The 26,469-nt window shown below is 33.7% G+C and overlaps 1 pseudogene; it reads right to left on the reverse strand.

Moving 5' to 3' along the window:
- Positions 1 to 15,404: 15,404 nt before the first annotated feature.
- LOC147828865 (acyl-protein thioesterase 1-like) lies at positions 15,405 to 16,096 on the reverse strand (annotated as a pseudogene).
- Between the last annotated feature and the right edge of the window lie 10,373 nt (positions 16,097 to 26,469).

A 26,469-nucleotide genomic window follows, 5' to 3' on the forward strand; every position in this document is an offset into this window, starting at 1 on the left:
TGCCTGCCAAGTGCAAGGTAATGAGTTCTGTCCCTGGTACAGAAAAAAAAAGAAGCCATGAGGTCTAGGGTGATGAAAATGATCAATAGTTATATGCACCAATTAAAAATCTTCTGAAATGAATTGTCCAGGGTGTTTGCCTTGGACTGTCCATTTTCTAGTCTATTGTCATGCAAAATTTTATGGAATAAATTTGCATACTCACCATAGTTAAATTGTTTTTGTCTTAATGTTTTTACAACTAGCCAGAAATCCTAAGACAATGAGGAAAATTTCTTCCTTTCCAACAGTAATAATGTGGATATCTATGGAGATTATTAGCTACTGGACAGCTTTATTCATGCCTGTACTTTCTGTGGTTATATCTACATGAATTTTTGTACTATTTCATTGTATCCAAAATGAGAAAATCTTATACAAAAATTTTAAATATATGGCTCAATGCCACATAGCTCTATTCAATGATGTCCAAATTATGTTACATTGCCTAGCAACAGAGCTCTGGTTCTTAAATTTACTTTACATAAAGAAATGAAGGAATTGCCTGATATTTTCACTTTATTATTGAAGATCTTCATTAACTCCGTGACAGAAATAACACAGAGAACTAATGCATACAAAATACTTTGTAGAAATGATTTCCATTGGATTTGATAAGTCATTGCTGTCATTACAACATTAAACATTTTGCTTGAGTTAATAGCATATAGTCCCAAAAATATAAGAAAAAGGAAGGAAGAAGGGAGTGAAGGAAGGAAAGACAGAGGGAGGGAAGGAAGGAAGGAAGATGTCATGGAACAGGGACAACAGAGAGATAGAGAGGAAGGAAGGCTAGAGAAAACATGAAAGGATGAATAAAAGAAGGAATGAGCAAAGAAAGAATGTAGCAGCAGAAAAACAGAGTGGATAGGATCAGTTAGAAAAGGGCCGAATTGAGGTACTATTACTTTTTCATTTTCAGAAATTGATAGTGCACTGGTAAATGTGGTGTTATAGACAAAAAAAGATTTTCAAAGTCACAGAATGGATAAGACAGGTTCCATTTGCACATAAGTTGTAACAACCTACAATAAAACTTCCTTTAACCTTGTTTAAAAATCCAGCTAATCTACAAAATCATAATTTTCAGTGAGCCTTTTGCAAGTTTGAATTCACATTCATTCACATAATCTAAATTCCAAAGACAAGTTTCTTCCAAGAATTTGTGGAACCCATTGAATTGCTCACTTTGTGCAAAGTGTGAAGGCAAGTTGTAAGCACTGCAAGCTCAGAGGAATCTCAGCTGCATATTAAACCATAGTTAAAGCCAACCATAAGAAGATGGGGAAACTAGTGAAGCTGTAATTGAGAGAGCTTATATTAGCTCTCCAAGTCTTCTGTGTTCATCACTATCAAACATGTACAAGAATAATTAATATGATCAACTTGTTCAAATACAGCATTCCCAGTAGTATTTGTCTAAAGGCATTCAGAGTCATTTTAAAAAGTATTTTTTGTTGAGAGGAGAAACAACAGGCATGATTTTGTCAGAATTTACAATAGGAAGATAAAAGTTATAGAAAGTATTCAGTATCACGTTGGAAATACACATGCAAACACATGCACATAAGCACTCACACACAAAATCAGATACATGGAATCCCACAGCAGTGGAGTCACTACAGATTAAGAAATAATCATGAAGTTGAAGAAGAGACAATAGAACTTTTCTAAGCAGAATTAATGTTAAGAAAATGGAATGAATAAAAGCATAAAGTAATGATACAAAAAATATCATTGAAGCAAAGAGTTGGTTCTTCAAACAGAATATACAAAATTGACCAACACTTAGAATAAAAGGAAGAAAAATCCAAATCCATGCAATCAGGAATGAAAAGGTAAATTACAACAGACCCAGGAGCAATCAGAGGATCATCAATGCCTATTTCAAAAGTACCTATATGCCAATAAGATGGAAAACAGAAGAAATGGGCAAATTCCTAGATACATATAAATTAACAAAGGTGATAAGATGTGACCTAAAAATTCTAAACAACCCAATATTCAACAGAATTGAAAATGTAGTAAAAAGTGTACCAACTAAGAAAAGCCCAGGTCCTGATTTCTTCACTCCTGGGGCTGGGGATTTAGCTCAGTGGTTCCAGTGCATGCCTCACAAGGACAAGTTCCCAAGTTCAATCCCCTGGTACCTACCAAAAAATTCACTAAATTCACTACTGATTTCTACAAGAGATTTAGAGAAGAACTATTGGCACTACTGTATAAATGCTTCAATGAAATTGAAAGGGAAGCAATACTCCCAAATTCATTCCTGGAAGCAAGTATCATCTTGATTTCCAAAGCAGAGAAAGACCCAACTGAAAAAGAGAACTATAGGCCAATCCCACTAGTGAACATAAATTCAAAAATTCTCAATAAGATACTGGCAAACAGAATGCAGAAAATCATCAAGAAGATCATAAATGCTGACCAAGTGGAATTCACCCCACAGATGCAAGGATGGTTCAACATATGCAAATCAATCAATGTAATACACTATATTAATAGAGCCAGGGACAAAAACCATAAGATCCTCTCAATAGATGAAGAAAAAGCATTCAACAATATCCAGCACATATTCATGATAAAAACCCTACAGGAAATTGGAATAGTTGGTCTCTATCTCAACCTGATAAAAGCCATTAAAAAAGCCAAACCAGCAATATCATACTAAATGGCCAAAAATTGAATTCCTTCATACTATAAGCAAGAACACAACAAGGATGTCCACTATTACCACTCCTGTTCAACATAGTTTTGGAAATATTAGGCACAGCAATTAGACAAGGGAAAGAAATGAAAGAAATAAAAATAGAAAATGAAGAAGTCAAATTATCATTATTTGCAGATGACTTGATACTCAATATAAAAGACCCAAAGAACTCCACCAAAAGTCTTCTAGACTTGATAACCAAATTCAGTAAAGTAGCTGGACACAAGGTAAACATGGAAAAGTCAATAGCTTTCCTACACATGAACAACAGACTCACTAAAAGAGAAACTGGTGAAACAACTTCATTCACAATAGCATTTAAAAAATGAAATTTCTAGGAATCAACCTAATAAAATAAATCAAAGACTTCTACTCTGTAAACTATAACACTCTGAAAATAGAGATTGAAGAGAATATCAGAAAATGGAAAAACATCCCTTGCTGCTGAGTAGAAACACATAATATAGTGAAAATGGCAATAGAAGAAAATGTTCAAAGGGGAAGGGGAACAAGGAAGGATGAGTGGGAGAAAGAAATGAGGGTAAGGAAAAAAGAATAAAAAGGGGGGACAAGGTAAAAATGGAAACCAAGCTAATGTAAATAGGGAGGAGTGGAGGCATTGAAGGGAGGGAAGGGGAATTGGATAAAATAAGAACTGAGATCTAATAATCTGTCCATTTCTTTGGAAAGACATCCCTTGATCCTGGGTAGGAAGAACAAATGTAGTGGAAATGGGCATACTTCCAAAACTTCTACATAGATTCAATGCAATCCCAATTAAAATTCCAACAGCATACTTCACAGAACTTGAGAAAACATTCTAAAAATTCATCTGGGACAAGAAGAGATCTACAATACCAAAAGTAATTCTAGGCAACAAAGACAAGTTAGGGGATATCACAATCACCAACTTGAAACTACACTACAAAGCTATGGTGATTTGAAAAACACCATCATACTGGCAAAGAAACAGAACCAAGGATGAATGGAACAGATTAGAAGATGCAGAAAGAACTCCAGACACACTCAGCCACCTCATCTTTGACAAATGAGCCAAACAACTTCATTGGAGGAAATATAGCCTCTTTTTAAGTGGTACTGGAAACACTGGGTTTCAACTTGCCAAAGATTAAAACTAGTCCTATATCTCTCACCATGCACTAAACTAAAATGGGTTAAAATGGGTTAAAGATCTAAATATTAAAACAGAAACACTCTTCTGGAAGAGAGGTTAGATAGAACTTTTGAAGACAATTTAGTGTAGGAAAAGATTTCATGAACAAAACCTCAATCACACCTGAACTAGCACAAAGAATCAACAAGTGGGATCTCTTGTCATTAAAAAGCTTCTGGTCAGCAACACAAACCACTAACAGCATGAAAGGACAACACACAATGTGGGAAAAAATTTTCCCAGCGCTTCCTCAGACAAAGGTCTACTATCTAAAATATATAAAGAACTTACAAAAATCAAACTTCCTAAATTTAAAGACCCAATCCAAAAATGAGCATCAGAAATGAACAGACTTTTCTCAGACAAAGTTGAAATAGCAAATAAAAATATGAGAAAAGTTTCAACATCACTGATCATTTGAGAGATGCAAATGAAAACAAGGCTGAGATTCTACCTCACCCTGGAAAGAATGGCTGCTATCAAGAAATCAACCAATAACAAATGCTGGTGGGTCTGTGAGGAGAAAGGTACCCTTCTTCTCCACTGCTGGTAGGAGTGTAGACTGGAGCAACCACTGTGGAAATCAGTATGGAGATACCTCAAAGAACTAGGACTAGAGGTCCCATTTGACTCAGCTATTCCCTATCAAGTATGGGGAGGTAGAGATTTGAGGTATAACAGGCCCCATTACCTACTTTGGAGCTAATGATTAATAAACACCTTTCTTTCAAACAAATTAAACCCTCCCCCAATTTGTGAGGGTTAGTGATGGGAGTGAGGGCAGTATGGATGTCTGTCTCGTACCACCTTTTCCTAACTTGATGGGTCAAAATGACATTTCTTCAAAATATTACAGCTTCAAAATATGTATACTGCTTGCAGATTTTGAAACCACCAACTCTATATTCTTGCTTCACATATCTAAATATTATTCATAGTAAGGCCTAAGAGATATGTAAATACAAGATTTCTGATCAAATAACCATTTTTTTTTTTAGGATCCAATCTACTCCAATGTGAAGATTGAAACTTTCTGTGACAAAATGTTGCTGAAAAATAAAACTTCTTCAAGATTATCCAGGGAGAAACTCTTCAAACTCAACTTACTCTGAGAAAGAACACATGAAATCCATACAACCAGCTGAAAATTTCTGATACATTTATTTTTCTTGATACAGCTTGTTGTTAGGATTTAGTGCTTTCATTTTCTTAATGATATAAATTATATCACAGTAGAATATTATTTTCAAGACCTGGTCACATGGAAACTTCACTGGGAAGTCTTGTCTGAAAAGAATGGAGGAAGTAACAGTGAATATACAGTGAAGAGTGTACACCTTCCCTCCCATCTGGTGACCTTAGGGGACCTCATTTAATGGGCACTCAGAACACTGGATCATTTGGTCATCTTCAGGGCACAGTTTCCTAGGAAGGATTACTTGCCCTGGTTCCAAAGACCAGGCCAAGTAAGTAAACAAAAACTTTGCTTATTCCATCAGAAGCCACACCCTGGAAGCCAAAATCACTTCATGTTCTTGAGAAACTCTAAACAGTGGCTGAACTGCATTTTATTGACTTCTTAAAATGATAAACAACTACATTAATTTGCAAAGAATAATGTTTATATTCAAGTGATCAATCTGGAATTTTGTGGATCAGGGTGTTGGAGAATGCATTTCCAGAGACACATTTACTTAATGACAGACTCTAAAGGAGGGAACAATACAATTTTAGCCAGGAAACCTTTTTTCCTTGGAAGCATGACCTGATGTTTGAAGTAAGGCATATTCATTAGAAAAAAACAGAAAACAGAAAATTCATTAGTGACAAGGAATGCAGGACTTGTTAATATTTTGTTTGCATGTCAACTGCATCAACTACAATCTATACATGTGGAATGTGTTTTCTTGTTGTGTGGCACTTGATTTTGTTTTCTATTTTACAAAAGCTAAATGATAAGAAAGAGAAAATCAGCATGGAAGCAAACTTAGATTTTTGTAATGAATTCAGTGGACAAAAACTTCCTTTGGTTATTTATAATCAAGTCATATGTTTTAAAAAGATAAAAATAAATTAAAATACAACAATACAACTGAAATATTTTATTGACTATTATCTGTCCATGAGAGGGAGCAAACGTAGGGTTGGAAAAAGTATGCAGAGAGAATCAAGCAGCATAAACATTGTGAATCTTGCATTAAATCTCATAAAATCAACTGTGATTTACAGAGAAAAGTGACCCTCTCTGGACAAAAGTGTTCTGGAAATTTCAAGAGAATATTTGTCATGGTGAATAAGAGCTACTTCTGTTTAGTATTATAATGTTTATGCACTTATAGAAAGGCAATCCTGTTCATTCACATTTTAACCCTAACAATCTTAATCCCAACTCTAACCCTAACCTTAACAACCCTCACCCTAAACTTAAACCTTAACCCTAACCCCAACCCTAAACCATAACCCCAACCCTAACCCTAACCCTCACCCTAGCCTTAACCTTAAAGTTGAGGCTTAAGCCAAATGAGAGGCTGATGGTGAGTATCTTAGCCAATATCACCTTCATAGGCAAGAGATTGCAAGGTACTATGAGGATTTTTTTACTTAAGATGTTCTAACATTGAGACATATTCAGGACATGTGTAGTGGTGCTTAAGACAGCAGAGCAATTCTTGTAATTTCTGTTTCATAGCAGCAACCAAAGTCACACCAAGGATTTATAATCCCTTTCACTGTAAACATTCGTGTAGTTTAACTTAACTCCAAGTTCATCATAGTTTAAATACCTACTTTGATTAACTTGCTTATTCTTTTCTCTTTCTGTGATTCACTCACTCTCTGTAATATTATCATGGTAGTTTTTCTTTCAGTTTGAACTGGTTAAAGAATCAAATGTTTGTTTATCTTATTTTCATTCCTGAATGACAATATTTGCACAAATTAATGAGGTGGAATGTGGTAAATTGATTTATGCATATGAGTAGCAATGAACTCAACTGTACTAGCATATCCATCAAAATACACACTTATAATTTCTTTGTGGTGAGTAATTTGATATGCTTTTCACTTTCTGATAAAGGCAGTATGTAAGTTTTGGCAAATATTTATGTTCATTGCTCTACATCATTTCCCCAATTTTACTAGGTTTAAATTATTTTTCTTTTTAGCAACTGGTCCTAATAGCTGCTTTTCTTGATTTGTATGTTTCTTGGTACTGAAATACTGCTATTCATTGGGTGCATGTCACTGGATTTTTCACCTATGTGTTTTGGTTTGGCTACTATTCTTGTACATTACCTATGCAAAGTGTGTTTTCCATTTTCATGGCAAATTAGAATATGAAGTTCTTAATTAATTTTTAAAATACTTATTATTTAACTGTTTTTTATCTCTGAAATATTGACTTTATGTTCTATTTCATTGTGGATAGAAAATATGACTCATTGTAATTAAGCTTTGCAAACTTAGAAATCTATGGAACACTTGTCATCAACTGGTATAAATAACTCACATCAGGAAAGGATTTGAAAAGTGATGGTGGGGATCTGGTTTTGACAACCATACTAGTCATAGATGTTAGATTCCCCTCAATGCAGAAAATACAAAAACAAGTGATACAACATATTAGATAATGAAATGTACTACAGTTGAAGAAATAACATGTGAAAGAACACAGTAGTGAAAGGGGTTCAGTAGCTGGAGCAATACAAAGCAATGGACAACAGTGTGATCAAGGTAAAATTCAATGGAAAGGTGTCAAAGAAGCAAACAATTGATAGAGGTGTCTTACAAGTAACTGGGAGGAAGTTGTTCCAGATGGACACCTCTCAGTCAAAAAGACTGCACAGATGTTGGGCTACAGAGTTTGAGGAAATCCAGGGAGGAATATATAGTCAGGGTAAAAGGATCTGGAGTTATGATATTATATGCTATGAAAAAATAAGAAAAAAGAAAAGAGGAGGCAGTACAAAAGTGGAGATATTTGCTTTACTTTTGATATCTCTGTTTCTTAGAAATGGGTGATTGATTGGTGACTCTGCCAGAAAAATAGCATCAGTACATGGGAATCCATGCAAAATTCTTTTTAAGAGTTTATTTCTAAACATTCATTTGCAATTAAACATAATATTTTTTATTTCAATTTCTAATTTCTTCTGGTTGGTTATCCAAAATGGATTCACACATCTTTATTGGAAGAAGCCGTTTGGCAGCAGAATGTATATGCAAAATTTCTATAAAACTAAAACACATTAATTTTCACGTACACAGCATTCACTACATTATAGGCAAAATTTTATGTAATGAAAACAAAGCTAATCACAGTCATAGTTACTTCAAATTCATTTTCCAGATCATAATATTTTTATTCCTTGTTTATTGTTACATTTTAGGTATATATTATGATTTAATTCATCCTTGGGAATTTGAACCTGTACATGATATATCTGGGTTCTTTCCCATTCCCCTTCTCTCCCATTCACCTCTCCACCCTTCCCAATTTACACAAAAAAATTTATTTCGGATTTTTACTTTTTTTCCTCATATTTTTTTCCTTCTTTCCTTTCCCCTTCCCACCTGCCATACTTCCTCTTCCTTTTGAATCTTTTCTTCCTATTTCTCATTGTCTATTATACATCTTTGTCCTCATTTACACTTTCAATTTCTCACAGCAAAGAAACTATTGGGTATTTACAGGTGTGTCCTATTTAATTCAATTATGATTTTGGTCTCAATGTACATCCATTTAGCTATAAATTTCTCTAGTTTATTGTTCTTCATGGCTAAGTAGTACTGTACTTTATAAGAAAAAACACATCTTATTTATCCAGTCACCAGTTGATGGATATTTGTGCTGTTTTCAAGGCAAATGCTGCTGGGATTGTGGGGAAAAATGAACACATCTCCACTGTTGGTAGGAGTGTGGACTGGTGCAATCACTGTGGAGATTCCTCAAAAAAACTAGAATTAGAGTTTCCATCATACTCAGCTATTCCTCTGCTGAGTATCTTCCCCAAAGAATTAAAAGCTTCATACCACAGGGATATATGTGCACCCATGTCTACAGTGACACAATTTGTAATAGCAAAATCTCAGACCATAATAACTTAAAGTTTTCTTCAAGAAAGAAATAAACTAACTGTGCTATATTTCTGCATATTGCTGTATTATGAAATTCAAAAATTGTCCAGCATTCCAGTTTCTTTCTTTAGACTTCTTTCATGGAGCAGTTCAATAAATGTTTTAGTCAAGGTTGTCTTCTTGAACATTAGTGTGTGGTTCTTTGACATTAAGCCTAATAAACATTAGATAATGAGAAGAGAGAATGAGAAACTGTGATAATCTCATTATATTTAAGAATCTGGCTAGCATTAGTAACATTCATCAAGTATTGATGTTCAGTTAACTTGCAATAAAATTCAAGTATCATTTTATATATGTCACTCCCATTGAAATCAAATATTGGAAAAAGCAGTTTCTCATTATCTGTTGTTTTCTAGATCAATATAAAATAATGTAAACAAATGAGTTTATTCAATATTCAGTTTAATAAAGTTTCATTCAAGGCTAAGTCAATTTTCCATTTAAAAAATTATTTGATTTTCACTATTCTTATGCACTTTCTTTCTGATCACTTAACAGCTTTATATTATTATTTTTTTCTTCTTAAATTTTTTTATTGGTACACTTTAAGTGTACAATACAGTTCTGTTAATCATTAGGAACTTGTACCTTTACATGATGTATTTTAGTTCTTATTTTTTCCCCATTCCCCCTCCCTCCCTTCAACCCCTCCACCTCTCCCTATTTATAAAGGCTTTGTTTTCATTTTTCTCTCATATTCTTTCCTTTCCCTTCATTCATTTCTCCTACCCCTCCAATTTCCCCCAGCCATTTGGGCCTTTTCTTCCTATTTCCCACTATCAACTATTCATTTTCATCTTTATTTACATTTTCAGTTTCTCATACCAGAGAAAATATTCAGTATTTACACGTGTCCTATTTATCTCACTTAAGAGTATGTCCTTAATATACATCCATTTAGCTATAAATGTCTCTAATTTCTCATTCTTTATGGCTGAGTAGTACTACATTTTATATAAAAAATATTTTCTTTATCCAGTCTCCAGTTGATGGGCACTTGGGCAGTTTCCAAGCTTTAGCTATTACACACTGTGTGGCTGTAAACATGAGTGTACACATATCTCTGTGATATGATTCTTTTAATTCTTTTGAAAAGATACCCAGCAGGGGAATAGCTGGATCAAATGGGACCTCGAATCCTAGTTTTTTCAGATATCTCCACATTGATTTCCACAGTGATTGCACCAGTCTTTACTTCCACCAACAATGGAGAAGGGTTCCTTTCTGCCAACAACCCCACCAACATTTGTTAATTCTTGATTTCTTGATAGCAGCCATTCTTTCTGGGGTGAGGTGGAATATCAGTGTTGTTTTCATCTGCATCTCTGGAATGACCAGTGATGTTGAACATTTTTCCATATATTTGTTTGCTGCTTTTCTTTGTCTGAGAAATGTCTGTTCATTTCAGATGCCCATTTTTGAATTGGGTCTTTGAATTTGGGATGTCTGATTTTTTTCAATTCTTTGTATATTCTTTTTTTGTTGTTGGGGAGGGATTGAACTCAGGACCTTGCACTTGTGAGGCAGGAGGCAGAATCACTGAGCTAAATCCCTGGCCCAACTTTTTTGTGTATATTCTAGATAGTAATCCTTTGTCTGATGTACAGCTGCTAAAATTTTTCCCACATTGTAGGTTGTCTATTGGCTCTGTTGGTGGTTTCTTTTGCAGTGCAGAAGCTTTTTAATAAGATGAGATCCCAGTTGTTGATTCTTTGTGCTAGTTCCCATGCTACTGAGGTTTTGTTCATGAAGTCTTTTCCTTTGCCAATGTCTTCAAGAGTTCTACCTAATTTATCTTCCAGCTAGCTTAGTTTTTCTGGTTTAATATCTAGATCTTTAATCTACTTCAATTTTATTTTAGTTCATGGTGATAGATATGAGTCTAATTTTAATCTTTGGCAAGATGAAATTCAGTTTTTCCACCACCATTTATTAAATAGGCTATCTTCGCTCCAGTGAGGATGGTTGGCTCCTTTTTCAAAGATGAGGTGGTTCAGTATGTCTACATTTGTTTCTGCATCTTCTAAGCTATTCCACTGATCCTGGGGCCTGTTTCTTTGCCAATACCATGCTCTTTTTCCACAGTGGCTTTGTTTCAAATTGGGGATTGTGCTGCCCCCTGCTATGTCTGTGTTGCTTAGAATAGCTTTTGTTTTCTAGGTCTCTTCTGGTTCCAAATGAATTTTTTGATTGGTTTCTATAGCTCTGTGAAATATAGTGTTGTCTTTTCAATTGCAATTGCGTTGAATCTATATACCAGTTTTGGAAGTATGGCCATTTTCACTATACTTGTTCTTCCTACACAGGAACACTGGATGTCTTTCCAATTCTTATATCCTGTTCAATCTCTTTTTTCAGAGTGCTGCAGTTTTCAATGTAGAGGTCTTCTGCTTCCTTCTTTAGATCAAGTCCTAGATATTTCATTTGTGGGGGGTGCTATTGTGAAAGGAAGTGTTTCTCTCATTTCTCTCTCAGTGAGTCTGTGATTTGTGTACAAGAATGCTGTTGATTTTTGAGTGTTGACCTTGCATCCATCTGATCAACTGAATCTGTCAATTAAGTCTAGGAGTCTCTTGGCAGAATTTTTGGGTCTCTTATGTAGAGTATCATATCATCAGCAAATAATGACACCTTAACTTCTTCCTTTCCTGTCATTATTCCTTTTATTTCTTTCTCTTGTCTAATTGCTGCGGCTAATGTTTCAAGTACTATATTGAACAGGAGTCATGATAGTGCACATCCTTGTCTTATTCCTGATTTTACTGTGAAAGTTTTCAGTTTTTGACCATTTAGTATTATGTTGGCTGCTCGTTTTTTATAGATAGCCTTAGTTGGGTTGAGATAATGACATTTTATTTCTATTTTCTGTAGGGTTTTTATCATAAATGGGTGTTTGATTTTGTTAAATTCTTTTTCTGCATCTATTGAGATGATCATATGGTTTTTGTCTTTGGCTCTGTTAACATAGTGTATTACATTTTTTGTTTTATGTATGTTGAACCATCCTTGCATCCCTGGGGTAAATCCAAGTTGGTCTGGGTATATGATCTTCTTGATGACCCTCTGTATTCTGCTTGCCAGTATCTTATTGAGGATTTTTGCATTTATGTTCATTAGGGTGATTGGCCCATAGTTGCCTGTTTTGGATGGGTCTTACCCTGGTTTGGAAATCAAAGTAACACTTGCTTCTAGGAATGAATTTGGGAGTATTTCATCCCTTTAAATTTCATTGAAGAGTTTAAAGTGTTGTGGCAATAATTCTCTAAATATCTTATAGAATTCAACAGTGAAGCCATCAGGACCTGGGCTTTTCTTTGTTGGTTAATTTTAAATTACCTTTTCAATTTCACTGATTGTAATTGGGGTGTTTAGAATTTTTATGTCTTCTTTGTTCAATTTTGGTAATTCATATATATCTAGGAATCTGTCAATTTCTTCTGTGTGTATAGTTTCTTGAAGTAGATATTGATGATCCTCTGGATTTCGAATGGATCTGTTGTGACTTCTTTTTTGTTCTTAATTGCATGGATTTGAGCATTTTCTTCCCTTTTTTGATGATTTGCTAAGGGTTTATCGATTTTATTTCTTTGAAAAAATCGCTTTGAGTCATTGATTTTTTGGATTGTTCTCAGTCTCCATTGCATTGTTTTCTGCTCTGATCTTTATAACTTCCTTCCTTTTATGAGCATTTGGGTTTGCCTTGCTCTTCATATCATAGAAGCTTTAGGTTCAGCATTAGGTTGTTTATTTGAGCTCTCTGTTTTCCTGGTATGGACATTCGCTGCTATGAATTTCCCTCTTTGAACAGCCTTCATTGTGTCCCATAGATTCGTGTAAATTGTACTGGAAATATCATTTACTTGTAGAAACTCTCTAATTTCTTCTTTAATTTCCTCTGTGACCCTTTGGTTGCTCTGGAGAGTGTTATTCAATTTCTATGAGTTTGTGGGGTTCTTGTGGTTTCTTATGCTATTGTCCTCCAATTTTTGGTCTGATAATATACAGGGGATATTCCTTTGCATTCATTTAAGCATGCCTTATGAGTTACCATGTGGTCTACTTTAAACAATGATCTGTGAGCAGCCATAAAGAATGTATATTCTGATTTTATGGGGTGGAACACTTTGTAGTCATCTATTAAGCCCATTTGTTCAAAAGTTTGGTTCTTTTCTATTATTTCATTGTTGATTTTCTATCTAGATGTTATGTCTATTTGTGACAGTGGAGTATTGGGATCTCCTACTACTATTGTATTACTGCTTATTTGATTTTTCATGTCCCTTAATACTGTTTTGTATAGTGAGGAGCACTAGTGTTTGGTGTATATATATTTATGAGTGTCATCTCTTCTTCTTAGATTGTTTCTTTTACAAGGATGTAGTGACCTTTGTCCCTCTTAGTTTTAGTTTGAAATCTACCTTGTCTGCAAATGAAATAGCTACCCCTGCTTTTTGTGGGTTCCTGTCACAATGAGAACTGTTTTGTATCCTTTTACTTTCAGTCTATGAATTTCTTTTTCAATTAAGTGGGTTTTTTTGTATATAGCATACTGTTGGATTTTGCTTTTTAATCCATTCTGCCAGTCTATTTGTTTTTTCACAATGAAGTCAGAATTAGATTTTATTTCACATTGATAGAAACTATGAAAAACATTTACATTGTCACACATTGCAGCACAACATTTCAACAGGATATTTGCTGCTGTAAATAAGATCTTACTGATTTGTAAAACTGAAATAAGTCTACAGTTCTTCAAGGTAAAGCGGAATGACATAGTAAATGATTGTTTAAAACTTTTAAATACAGATAAACATGTGGCTTCAGTATAAACATTCTATGTAGTCTATTACCATATTATTTTCATGATCAATTTGCACCATAAAGATGCTAAGTTGAAATATAGTAGAAATTAACATAGTTCAGAAATATTAAGCATATATTTTTGCTACATTTTAAACTGCATTGTAACTAAACCTTATTTATTTATTTATTTATTTATTTATTTATTTTTCATTACTGGGGATCAAACTCAAGACCTTGTGCTTTCTAGGCAGGCAGCAGAATCACTGAGCTAAATCCTGGCCCTATACCATATTTATAGGATTCTGATTAACCTTTATTATCCCAAAATATGTTTTCAAATAATTTTTTACTATTAATCTGGAAACTTTGACTATTTAAAATCAAATGATTTGCTTTTATGTTTGCACAAAAGATTAATTTTTAAAAGTGATTTGAAGTGAAAATTTCAAATAAGACCATTGCCAGACAAAAATAAAGCAATTTTTTTTCTAATGGATTGTTTTCTACAGTAGTTGGTTTCAAACATATGTACAGAAAATAATGCAGCAAGGAGACTCAAGAAGGAATTACTTTTTAAAATCAGTCTTAAATAATTCTGTACATAAAAGAATATGATCTAATTATTCATTCAACTGCTTACTGAAAAAATAAGATTTTATCATCCAAATTGAAGATTCTAAATTACTAAATAAGCCTAAATTTGAACTAAAGTATAATCATTTGAAATATACAATATAAGTAGTTTAAGTAATGTTTGGTTTCTTTTAAAGTTATAGGGATTTCAAACACCATGTGTCTGTAATTCAGAATGTAAAATTACAGCATGTGTTAACATTACATGTATATGGCAGGGAGGCAATATATTTGGTCTGTTATGAATGATAATCATGAAAATTTTTTTCTTGAGAAGAGAGAATATTAAATAGAAATACTATCAAAAAAAGAAAAACTGGTCCTCCAAATAAAGAGGCCATAAAATGAAAAAAGACATGTTACTCTTTACTGACAAAAGTATTATCCCTATTATCAAGAATAATATAATAACATGTAATTCTTATGTATTAAATCATTATGTGCAATGAACATATATAGAAAAACACAGACATTGCCTGGTGACTAAGTAATTTTGGAATAAATCCATACACTAAGTCACAGCATGCATAAATCACTTATACCTAAACTGTTCATTTTACCTGAACAAGTTATCATTAACATATTGTTAATTTTCAAGTGATGTAATAAAAAAATCTTGTTGCAGAATTGTATTCTTTTATTGAATTATTTTTGGGAAAAAACAACCTAGCTACCTCACCTATTTTAATACTAGTATATTCTGGATCACATTATACAAATACATGTATAGAAACTTAAAAATCATAAATTTCCCACAAGGAAATGTTATTATTATATAACATTGATGTGTATTTCCAAAATATTTTAACACTGCAAACATTAGAAGTTTTAAGATTGGGAATGGGAAAAAGTTTAGACTCTACTACAATGCTGCTGGTGTACTTCTACACAAGGTCTCTGTAGTCAGTCAATTGGAGGTAGAAGTTTATCAATGAATTGCTTGACATCCATCATTTCCTGTTGACATGAACTATGTGTCATACCTCCATACATTTTGAAGATTACATTGGCTGGATTTAGCAACAATTTTAGTTTTTCAACAATAAGGGAACCAAACAATAGAGGAACTAAAGGGTTGAAATCTCCATGGGACTGGAGAATAGAAACATCTTTGTTAACATCACTGATAGGTCCCTGAGAAATGAAGCCCAAAGTGGAAGCCAGCAACTAAGTCCAGTGACACCTGCCAGTTTCTGCTATGTGGTTAGAGCAGTGTATAAAAGTAAAGCTCCTCCTGGAGAAAATCCTCCCAAAATAATTCTGTTAGATGGAATGTCATTCTGCACCTCTTGCTCTATTAAGGCTTTTACATTTTTTGCTGCCCATTTACTTCCAGGTTTATTCTCCTGAGAATCTGGTGAAAGCCCAATGATATCAAACCAACAAGAAATAGCCATGTTCATATTTAATATTACAGGCATAACTGGTGCATGTGGGCAGATATATTTGATATGTGAACTTCTGATACCTGCAAAGGCTTCTGCCCATCCATGCCCAGTATCTCCAAATCCATGAAGGAAAATAACCATGTCAGTGGCCTTCTAGGCAGTGGGCATGATGGCTGGCATCAGAGCAGACATATTATTGCTGCACATCCACTGGCTTGGCAGACAGCACGATGGAAGTGGAAGCCAGTCTATTTATTTTGATTGGTGAGTTGAGACCATTAACATTGATAGTTATAACTGATACGTATTGACTCATCCTTTCATGATATTTTACTGTTATTGGCTCTTATATTTTTTATTTTTTTCTCCTTTCCCTTTAATTTCTTGCCTTGCCTAATTGCTTTGCTCTGTTGGTCCTCATGGAGTTATGACTCTCATTGTCTTTTCCTAGGCTATTGTTTAGAATTGTTTGGAGTGCTTGTTTGCTATTCATGAAGTTTCTCAGGTGTTCTTTGTCATGGAAGTACCTAATTTCTCCATCAATTTTGAAAGACAATTTTGCAGGATACAACAGTCTAGGTTGGAGGTTATTTTATTTTAGGGCTTGAAATACTTTGCCCCAAGTTCTCCTTGACTTGAGGGTTTTGTGTTGAAAAGTCCACTCTGATTCTGATGGGGTTTTCTTTGTGTGTGATTTGTTTCTTTTCTCTAACTGCTTGTAGAATTTTGTTTTTCTGTTGAGTTTTCTTTGTGTCTAGGTGTAGATTTTTTTGATCATGGCTAGTTGGAGTTGTATATGCCTCACTTATCTATATGTCAAATTTTTTCCTCTGTTTGGAAAGTTTTCTGACATTGATTCTGTGAACAGATTTTTTAAGTCATTTGTCTTTTCTTCTGCTTTTTTTTGTGGACTCCTATCTGTCTTACATTATTCTTCTTTGCATCATCTAGCAGCTGCTGGATGGGTTTGTTAAGGTCCCTTACTAATTTTAAAAATCTCTCTTTTCATGGTCACTAAGTGCAATGTTGTCTTCTATATTTGATATTCTATCTTCTCATTCATTCAATCTGCAGTGAATACTTTCAATAGAGTTTTTAATCTCCTGAATACCTGTTTGAATCTGTCTCATGGATTCCATTTCTTTCCTATGCTGGGCATTCATGGCTTCCATCATGGTCCTGAGCTCATCTATTTTTTTGTCTGTTTTTGTTCTAGAGCCTTTAATCATGCCTTTCACTCTGGTCACCATCTTTGTAGTTATCTGGGAAATTATTTCTGTTTTGAATTTTTCTGGAGCCTCATTCATCTTTTTTGTTACTTCCAGTGCTATCAGTTCAGGGTGTCCAGGTGGTTGATTATCATATTTTTCCACCTCGTTTCCCTGAGAATTTCCTTTGGTGAGCTGGAAGTCTGTGTTTGTGTCCTGCCAAGGTGTCTTCTCATTTTTAATTCTGTTGTTGGTGCTGTTTTTTGTTTTAAATCCTGGGCTTATACTCCAATATTTCTTATTTTGAGTATCTTTATTACTGGTATTTAGAGCCTCTATGGAGTGATTGCTTCTCAGAGATATATTTCAGGTATAGCTGTTCTTTTTAGGCTTTGAGTCTCTAATGACTCTTAGGCAATCTCATTTTCAGTATACCAGGGAGGACAGCTGATTAGATCAAACATGACACATTAGCCCAATTGCTACATCAGCATTAACAATAGTTTCAAACACAGCTTGTAAAATGACAATTTATGGTAGCAATTAATCTGTCACCTTTGACCATGTGAGGTAGATCAAAGTGGAGGATCAGCTCAAAATATGTAGTAAATAAACCCTTCAATACAGCAAATTTACCCTTCAGGATAAGCATTTAGGAGGGGTTGGGGAAGGAGATATAGAGAGATAGAAGGAGAGAACAAGGTTAGAAGTGAGGCTAGAGTACACAGAAAGGTCTTGCAAATTTTGGGAGACTGTTGGAGACAAGAGGAAAAGACAGAATGAAGGAACAGAGACAAGAGCAGAACAAACAAAGAGCCACAGGGAAGGTAGAAACTGTCACCTTCCTGTAAGAATAGTGACAGTTGACAGAAGGGAAGAGAGAGAAAAACAATCCAAAATAGGACAGGAACAGGAACAAAGAGAGAGATGCAGAACAAGAAGGGAGAGAGAGAAAAAAGAAAAGAAAAAAGAAAAAAATATAAAGGACCTCCCTCAAAGTATGTCTTTGTTGTCCTGGCAGGCAATGTGGGCAGCAGTGCACAGACCCTAAGTTGATTAGTGTCAGTAAGCCAGCTGTAGTTCACTGAGATTCAGGCTTATTTCTGGCTGCAAGGCCCACGTTGAGCTCCCTGACCCCTTGTAGGATTGAACTCTGCAAGGTTCTACTGCAGGATCCAGCTGTTCTATCTATCCAAGTGAGCCTGGGTTTCTATGGGAGGTGCTGATCCCATCAATTTACCAATCACGGTGGTACAGTGTACCTTTATTGCATAGATTTTCTTCACTTTCCCAGTAGGCTTCAATTTTCATTGAGGATCCTGGGACAGGCCCTCTCTCTGATGTTCATTTCTGCTCTATCTTACCATGACATTAATGGTCCCTCTGTGCCTCTTCAGTGTGGATTAAGATACCAAGAAGCACATGTGGTGAGCTCTGAGGGCTCTGGTGTCCACGTGATGGAGGTTCTCTATACTATTACTTTAGTTGAGTGTTTTGGTTACAATTTACATCAACTAATATGCTGCTGTCAAGTTGATGAAGCTAGATAATGTGTCTGATCAGCCACAGAGTTGTATCTTGAAGACTTGCAAATGTGCCTGGGATGTGTGATTGACTTACAAATTTATTAAAAGAAATGTAATTGAATGAAGGAGTTATGCTTGTCCTTATGTGCTTGGATTGGATAATATTCTTCAGTCAGTTCTTTTCTGTTTCCCTATTCTTCTTCCTATATCTGCCTCTGTTCCTGTATGAATAGTTTACCATCCATTTACTAACCCCACTATCCTGCCCATACTAATTGCTAAACTCAATTTTTGTGAAATGTCTATGGGAGCTCCATTTGGAAAAATTATTACACATCAGAACATAGCACCACAAAGTACATCTCTTTGGAAGGCTGAGAACTTTGATATTAAGCAGTTGGGAAGCACCTCAGCAGCAATATCTCTCTAACCTTCCTCTAGTAACACTTCTCAGGATCTGCTTTCACCCTCAAAGGTGGCTCTATCAATTTCCATTCATTCTTAAAGTCATACACAGTAAAATGCCTGTCCTAGCAAATACCTCATAACCTGGAAATAGCTCTCTGGCCTTCTACCACCATTTCTGTGCACAAGCTGTCCACAAAGAAATTCTATGACCTAACTCATGTGGAAGTAGGTCATCTAAGCACAACTCTAGAAGTGCTTTGAAGTGTACTCATGGAAGGAACTGCTGTATAAAGAGGCCTGGGAGAACATGGAAAATGAGACCACATGAGGTCTTCTTCCTTCACAGGTGATTATTATGCCATCAATCACCATTTTCTAATGCCAATTCTATAGAGCAGTCCATTCTTAATTTTGCATTTAGATAAAATTGTTGTTTCCTCATATCTTTGTGCCTTCCTTTCAGCAGTTGAATATGCAATGTACAATGTTTTTAAATAGTAGCAAAATTAGTAACACAGTATAATTTTTGTTTTGCTATATGAATATATGAATATGATACATTTTCATCTAATTACAAATTTACCTCCCCTATTCCCAGATTCATTTCCTCAATTGTGCAAAGTGATTTTCTAGTTTCCTTCCATCTCTTATTCATTTATTTTTAAATTCTAAATATAAGAGGCAGTGTGATATATATAGTATTCTGAGAATGGCTTATTTTGTTAGTATTATGGGCTGCTGTATCATCCATTTGACATTTTCTCATAACTGAATAAAATAGCATTTCCCTGTTTATTTATTTTAATTCCATACAGATTTCCAAACTGATTGTACTAGTTTACCTTCCCAACAAAAGAGAGGGCACATTTCTCTCTCATCCTTGCCAACCTTCATTTATTTTATTAACTTTGTTAGGCATTCTGATTGGTATGAGATGGACTGTTATTGTTTTAATTAGCATATTCATAATTGTTAGAGTTGTTGAATATTGTTTCACAGACATATTAGATATTTTTAATTCTCTTTTTTAAAATTATCTGCTCAATTACCATTTTATTGTTTGGGATTTTTTTTTCTTTTACAGGTATTAATTTTTTGATAAAACATAATTGTATTCTACCAGAAGAATAGCTAGCTTTAATTTCCTTTCATTCTGTGTGTTGCCTCTTCAGTTGACTTTTTAATTTGATATAGTCCCTTTTGAGCATTCATTATATTACCTCCTGATGCCACTGTGTGCTGTTTAGAAAGTCTGTGACTGTGCCTACAACTTCTAGGGTTTCCTATGAGTTATTTCAGCAGTTTTCAAGTTTCCAGATTTACATCTAGTCTCTGATCATATTTATTTCAGTACAGGAAGAGAGTGAGAGATCCTATCTCTACCTTCTGCATGTGGATATCCAGGCTTCCTTTGGCTTTTATTAAAGAGGTTGTCATTTTTCCAGAATAAATTTTTGTTCCCTTTGTCAACAATCAGGTGTCTGGTGGTGCATGTGGTTGTTTCCCTGTTTTCTGTCCTATTCTCGTGATGTTCATATTTGTTGTGTCAGTATTAAATTTGTGTGTTTTTTCTCCACCATGGTATTGGATTTTAATTTGAAATCAAGTAGTGAGATGCCTTCAGATTTATTCTTTTGGCTCAGGAATATTTCAGAATTTCTGTGTCTTTTGAGTTTTCATATGATTTTCAGGGTTGTTTTTTCAAGAATGGTGAACAATTGTGGTATTTTAGTAGAAATTATATTCAATCTCCTGATCACTTTTGTGATATCATGTTTTTAACAATGTAAACTATGCCCATCCAAGAACAATTGGGTTCTATTCACTTCCAATATCATTTCCATTTTTAAAAAGTTTTCCATAATTTTCATTTGTATATTTTTATTGGTATATATTTGTAATACATAATGATTAGCTTAAGCTCTGGGAGCTGGTACATATACCTGACATTTTGTAACTCTTTTATGTAAGCTCCTCCCCAACCCATCCCTGCCTCACATCAATGTCTTCTTTGACATATATATTTCTTTCCATCCATTGGATTTCAATTTTATTACTGCTTGTTGTTCTAGAAACTTTAGTTACATCATTAGGTTATTTATTTATAATCTTTTTTTCTGTAACCTAGACATAGCTCTACATTTTCTTCAAAACTATTTTCATTGTTTCCTTCAGATTCTGATATATTGCAATTTGCATTATCAGTTATTAGAAGGAATTATTGAATTTATTTTTTTATACCTTCAGGAACCTGTTCATTATTCAGTAATGTAATTTTCAATCACTATGTCAGTCTTTTCTTTGTGGTTTCTTTGGTGTTGCTTTATAGAGTCATTATATCATGATACTATTGGACACCTGAGATTTTTTAAAATTTGAAGTTCAATAACACTTACTTTATGGGTTTAAAATATTTTCTGTTTTGAAGAAATTTCCATGAAATTCTACAAAGAATGTGGACTGTTCTGTTTTTTAATGAAAATATCTGTAGTATTCTATTAAGTCTATTTGAATTATAGCAAAGTCTAATTTTTCTTAGTTGTGTTAATTCTAGTTGACCATCTATTTGTGAGAGTAGGATATTGAAAACAGCCAAAATTATTGCCTTGAATTGTATGTGACCTTTTATGTCAAGAAATGTTTCATGAAACTGGGTACATCAGTGTTGGGTACATACTTGTTTATAATGGTTGTCTCTTGGTAAATTGCTCCCTTTGCCAATAGGCAGTGGCCTTCTTTCACTCCATTGAATAATGTCTATTGATGTCTACATTGGTGGATCTAAGCATATCACCTCCATCTTGTTTTATTCTTCAAACTGACTAAAGTTTCTTTAACTTTCAATCAGTGTCTTTTGGAGACACGTGATTCTTTCAGGCACCAGATATCTGGATGTTGTGTTTTCATTCAATCTGTAATTTTATGTCACTCAATGAAGACTGAAGACAATTTTAATAAATATTGTTAAGTGTTTTGTACTAATATATTTTATTTTGTTCTTTTTTGTGTTTGTTTGATATCAGATATTTCTTTCTTTCTTTTTTTAATATATTACCACAATGAGATTCATTTTTTCCCTTAATCTCATGATTGTGCCTGCCCTCTTTATCTATTTGGAAAATTCCTTTAAGAACTTTTGTAACAATTTTTATTCAGTAAATATTTCTTTAGACTTACTTTTGAACATCTTTACTTTTCCTTCAATTTGACTAGGTATAGAACAGTAAGTTTGTATTTATTTTCTTCATAGCTTGAAATACATCAATTCAACCCTCTGGCTTTTAGATTTACAGTTGAAAAAATTTGCTTATGCCTCTGAGTTAATAATTCTAAATGATTTAGCATTTTTTTGTATCTGCCCTTAATCTTCTATGTTTAAAATTTTGGTACTTTGACCAGAATATTCTATAAGGAGTTTCATTTTTGGTCATGTTTATTTGCCTCTGTTCCCTAGTAGAAGATTCTCCTACAATTCTAGTGAATAAGTTTTCTATGCCATTGCCCTGTACTTTATCATGCTACTTGAGTCTTCATTTATTTTCTGAGATTTTCAAATGTTTCTCAAATAATCTTCTCATTGCTTCTCTTTCTTCATTCTTCTTACTGGGCCATTGTTGCAGCACATTCACTTTGTCATTATTTATGATGTTTTTTGTTGTTATTCATCTTAACTATTGTTGAGACTTTCAGTTAAATTTTTCATTTGACTGTTTAAGGATTGACTTCTAGGATTTCTTAGTTCTTTTCCCAGAATTTCTATTTTCAGTGAAGCAGTCTATCATATGTTGTATGATGATTTCCTCCTTGATTCATTCAGGTCTCTATTATATCTTTTTGATCTCATTAAATATTTAAGTATTTCATTAATTCAGCTAACATTTCTACCATTTTTGCTATCATTAATCATTTTCACAATCATTTTTTAAAATTCTTTCAAATTTCTTCCAGTGAAACAGCAGTGTGATCAGTTTTGGGGAGGGATTTATGAATTTGGGAAACATACTGTTTCCTTGTTTTCTGATGATTCTTTGTGCATGTATGTGTGTGTGTGTGTGGTAAAGTTTGAAGATCACAGGGAATGAAGAGTGGAAGACCTATTGTGTGGAGATGTTTTGAGTAATTGGCTTTGTTGTAATGTGTCTTAGTCCATGCTATCTCAGCATGGAACTATGCAATCTGCTCCTTTGTTTTCAACTTTGGCAACATGTTGAACTCTTAGCAATATTTTTTGCACATAATAACCCCCAATAATGTCAATATCTGTTGAACATCCATATATCAACATATAATTTAAAATTTCTTTGCAATCACTTCTCAGTCTTTTGGCTATGATCAAGTGTAAAACTTCTTTGCAAAATTCACTACCTAAGAACAGGAAGGGAGAGTGAAAAGGTAGGAAGGGAGAGTGAAAAGGTGGGAAAGGAGGAAAATAGGCCTTCATGAGGTAATTTATGTACAAAAAACATGGAAGGAAGGGATATATGAGTGAATATGAGAATAGAAGAAATAAAAAAGATAAGAGAAGGGAGTATAAATTCAAAATGATAAAAATGCAGGGAGGTTGAACCAAATTAATAAACTAGCAGATGTGTGCATCTGACAAAGTTTATGGGGGGCTTCACAGGCAGGGAAAGGCCAAATTAGGCTTAAGGGACTTAGGGAAAGTAATTATCTATGTCATGGCGTGATGCAATATCTTAGATATTTTTCTGACAAACAATGTTTCTGATATTTCATTCTAGAATCTAACACTTATAGAATACTTCAATCATATATATCATCTTAAGGCACAGTAGAAAATATGACTGAAAAATTTCTATCTGTAATGAATGTTGCAAAAGTTCCATTCATAATTTCTTTCTAAATAATTTTGGAAAACTTCACTTGTAAGAACTTCTAAATCTCAAGTCATCACTAAGTACAATTATTCTAAGTACAATACTTAGTTTACAGAAGAATATGTGTAAATAGATAACAATTTAATAGCTGATAGGTGGTAAAATATTTTTGAGGACTATCAAATCATTACCCTGACAAAATGATTTCTTGCAAATTAATGATCATTTCTTTACTCAGACAGCAGTATGTTTGGAAAATATGAGCAGGCACACTGGACCAGATATTCGGTGTCATGTATAAAGCAAAATTCAAAATGAACACTTGCTCACCATTACATGAAGGTTCTCACCATAAAAAGTTGCCTACATTATAAGCCATTGGAAGAAATATTAGAAAGCTTTCACATAGAAACTCTTTTGAAAATATACATCCACTCTGAAATGCAAAACAAACTATGAGGCAAATATTTCATGATACTGACTACATAATTATTTATGAAAATGGTCCTTATTAATATAGGATAGCGTGGTTACCTAGAAATATCAAATATGGATGTGTGGAAGAAATTAATTAACATTCCAAAACACAAATTCAATACAACTCATGTACAGAATACAAAACTGTGATTTTAATTATTTAACTAATAAAACATTAGGAAAAATTATTAGAATTTCAAATAGTAGTTATTTCTATAATCATATGATTGGAGTAAAGCAATTAGTGTAATAATTTTTAAACAATTTGAAATAAATTAGCTTACTTTGGAATTGGTACTGTACATTATACAATAACCTTAAAATATCAAACAGAATTTGTAAATTTACATTATAAATGTAGAGATAAAATATTTTAAAAATAGGAGATTTTGATCCCTCTTTTTGATCTAAGCTTATGGATGCCACATATTATAAATTCATTGTCAGTTCTTTCCTTTGCAACAGGTTTAGTTTAAAACTATATCATATGAGGCAAAAGTGATAATCATTCATTTATTTTGAAAGAAAATTATGAATCTGAAGACATCAAGAGAAAGTCAAATAAGCCAATGGCTGAAGCTCATTGTCATGTCACAAAAAGGTTTGGTCTCCACATGGCTCACAGGAACACACCTAAGAGCTATCATTTCTCACTAATTTTCAAATTAGTAAATTCAGTACATTTCAGGTTCAAAGCACTGTACTATGAAAATAGTCATTTTTCTCATATGCTGAGTACATGGTAATCTTACATATTTTAATTATGCAGAGTTTATTAGATAGTAAACTTAAGGTGAATAAATAAAGCAGCAAACATTATACAAGAAAGGACAAGAATTGTGCTAAATATATATAAACATAAATTAAGAACCACTGATTTACAAAAACATGCAGAAAAGAGGCAACAATGCATATGTATTACTCTTTTATATATAATCATCATTTTCTAAAATGTCTTCAACGTTAAGATTTATCACTTCCCTATAACTTAATTCTACTCCAATATATTACCTAATGCTAAAGTAGGAATTGCTACCTTATTTTTTTTTTAGCTGTGTGCTAGTTTGTAAATTAAATTGAATAAAAGAGATTTGAAAACATAATGGAATACTACTCAGAAATATGTGGTGTTTATAATGTTAAAATATTATAGGATTCCAAGTCTTCTGGTGATAATGGTCAGCACATTTTTTATTATCCTACAAGTTTTATGTCCATCTTCTGATGAGACATGGAATTATTATATATTGTGCAGGTGGGCATACAGAAACTTATTATTTCAGTGAATTAGTGTGTGTCAAATGCTAGAGAAGCACAAGATCTAGAATATAATGGGAGTAATTGTGACTTGAAAGCAATTGCCCAAAACTTCATTGCTTAAAATCACTATAAACAGAATCATATATGAAAAATGAAGTACTTTTTCATTGTAAAATTATTTTAAATTTGAGGTTTACAGAAATATTACACTGATGTAGTTTATAAAGTTACAAAATTTTCCCTTTTTGCATGAAAGTTTTCCTTAATAGTGCACATTTTTACACCTTAGATTTAACATTTAATTGATGATTCCAAATATAATATGAAATTGTAAGTACGTCTCTCAAAATATCCAAGATTGCATTTGTTAAATAAAGAGCAGCTGGAAAGGGAAAAGAAAGATTTATTTATTTTTTTGAATGAGAACAAAGAATTTCTTAGAAGAAAAAAGACAAGGTGAAAATTGTAAATGCCTAGCATCACTCCTCTTTTAATTGTCTAGAACCCACTCTCTCTGCAGGAGATGGGGCAGCTTTCTTCACCTCCTTGTTTCTGAGACTGTAAATGAGAGGGTTCAGCATGGGGATCACAATCCTGTAAAACACAGAAGCCACCTGATACCTTCCCAAGGAGTAGGATGTCTTTGGTTTTAGATAAGTAAGGATCATAGTGCTGTAGAAGATGGTGACTCCCAGGAGATGGGAGGCACAGGTGGAGAAGGCTTTTTTCTTCCCAGCAGTGGAATTAATTTTCTGGACAGTGGAGAGGATGAACACATAGGATCCAGATGTGGTGATGAGGGACAGCACTATATTAGATCCAGCACAAATGAATATAATGATTTCAACCTCAGAGGTGTCACT

Source organism: Heterocephalus glaber, unplaced genomic scaffold (genome assembly GCF_053883595.1).
Source record: "Heterocephalus glaber isolate CG9 unplaced genomic scaffold, H.glaber_assembly_v1.0 deba00000896, whole genome shotgun sequence".
NCBI classification, from domain to species: Eukaryota; Metazoa; Chordata; class Mammalia; order Rodentia; family Bathyergidae; genus Heterocephalus; species Heterocephalus glaber.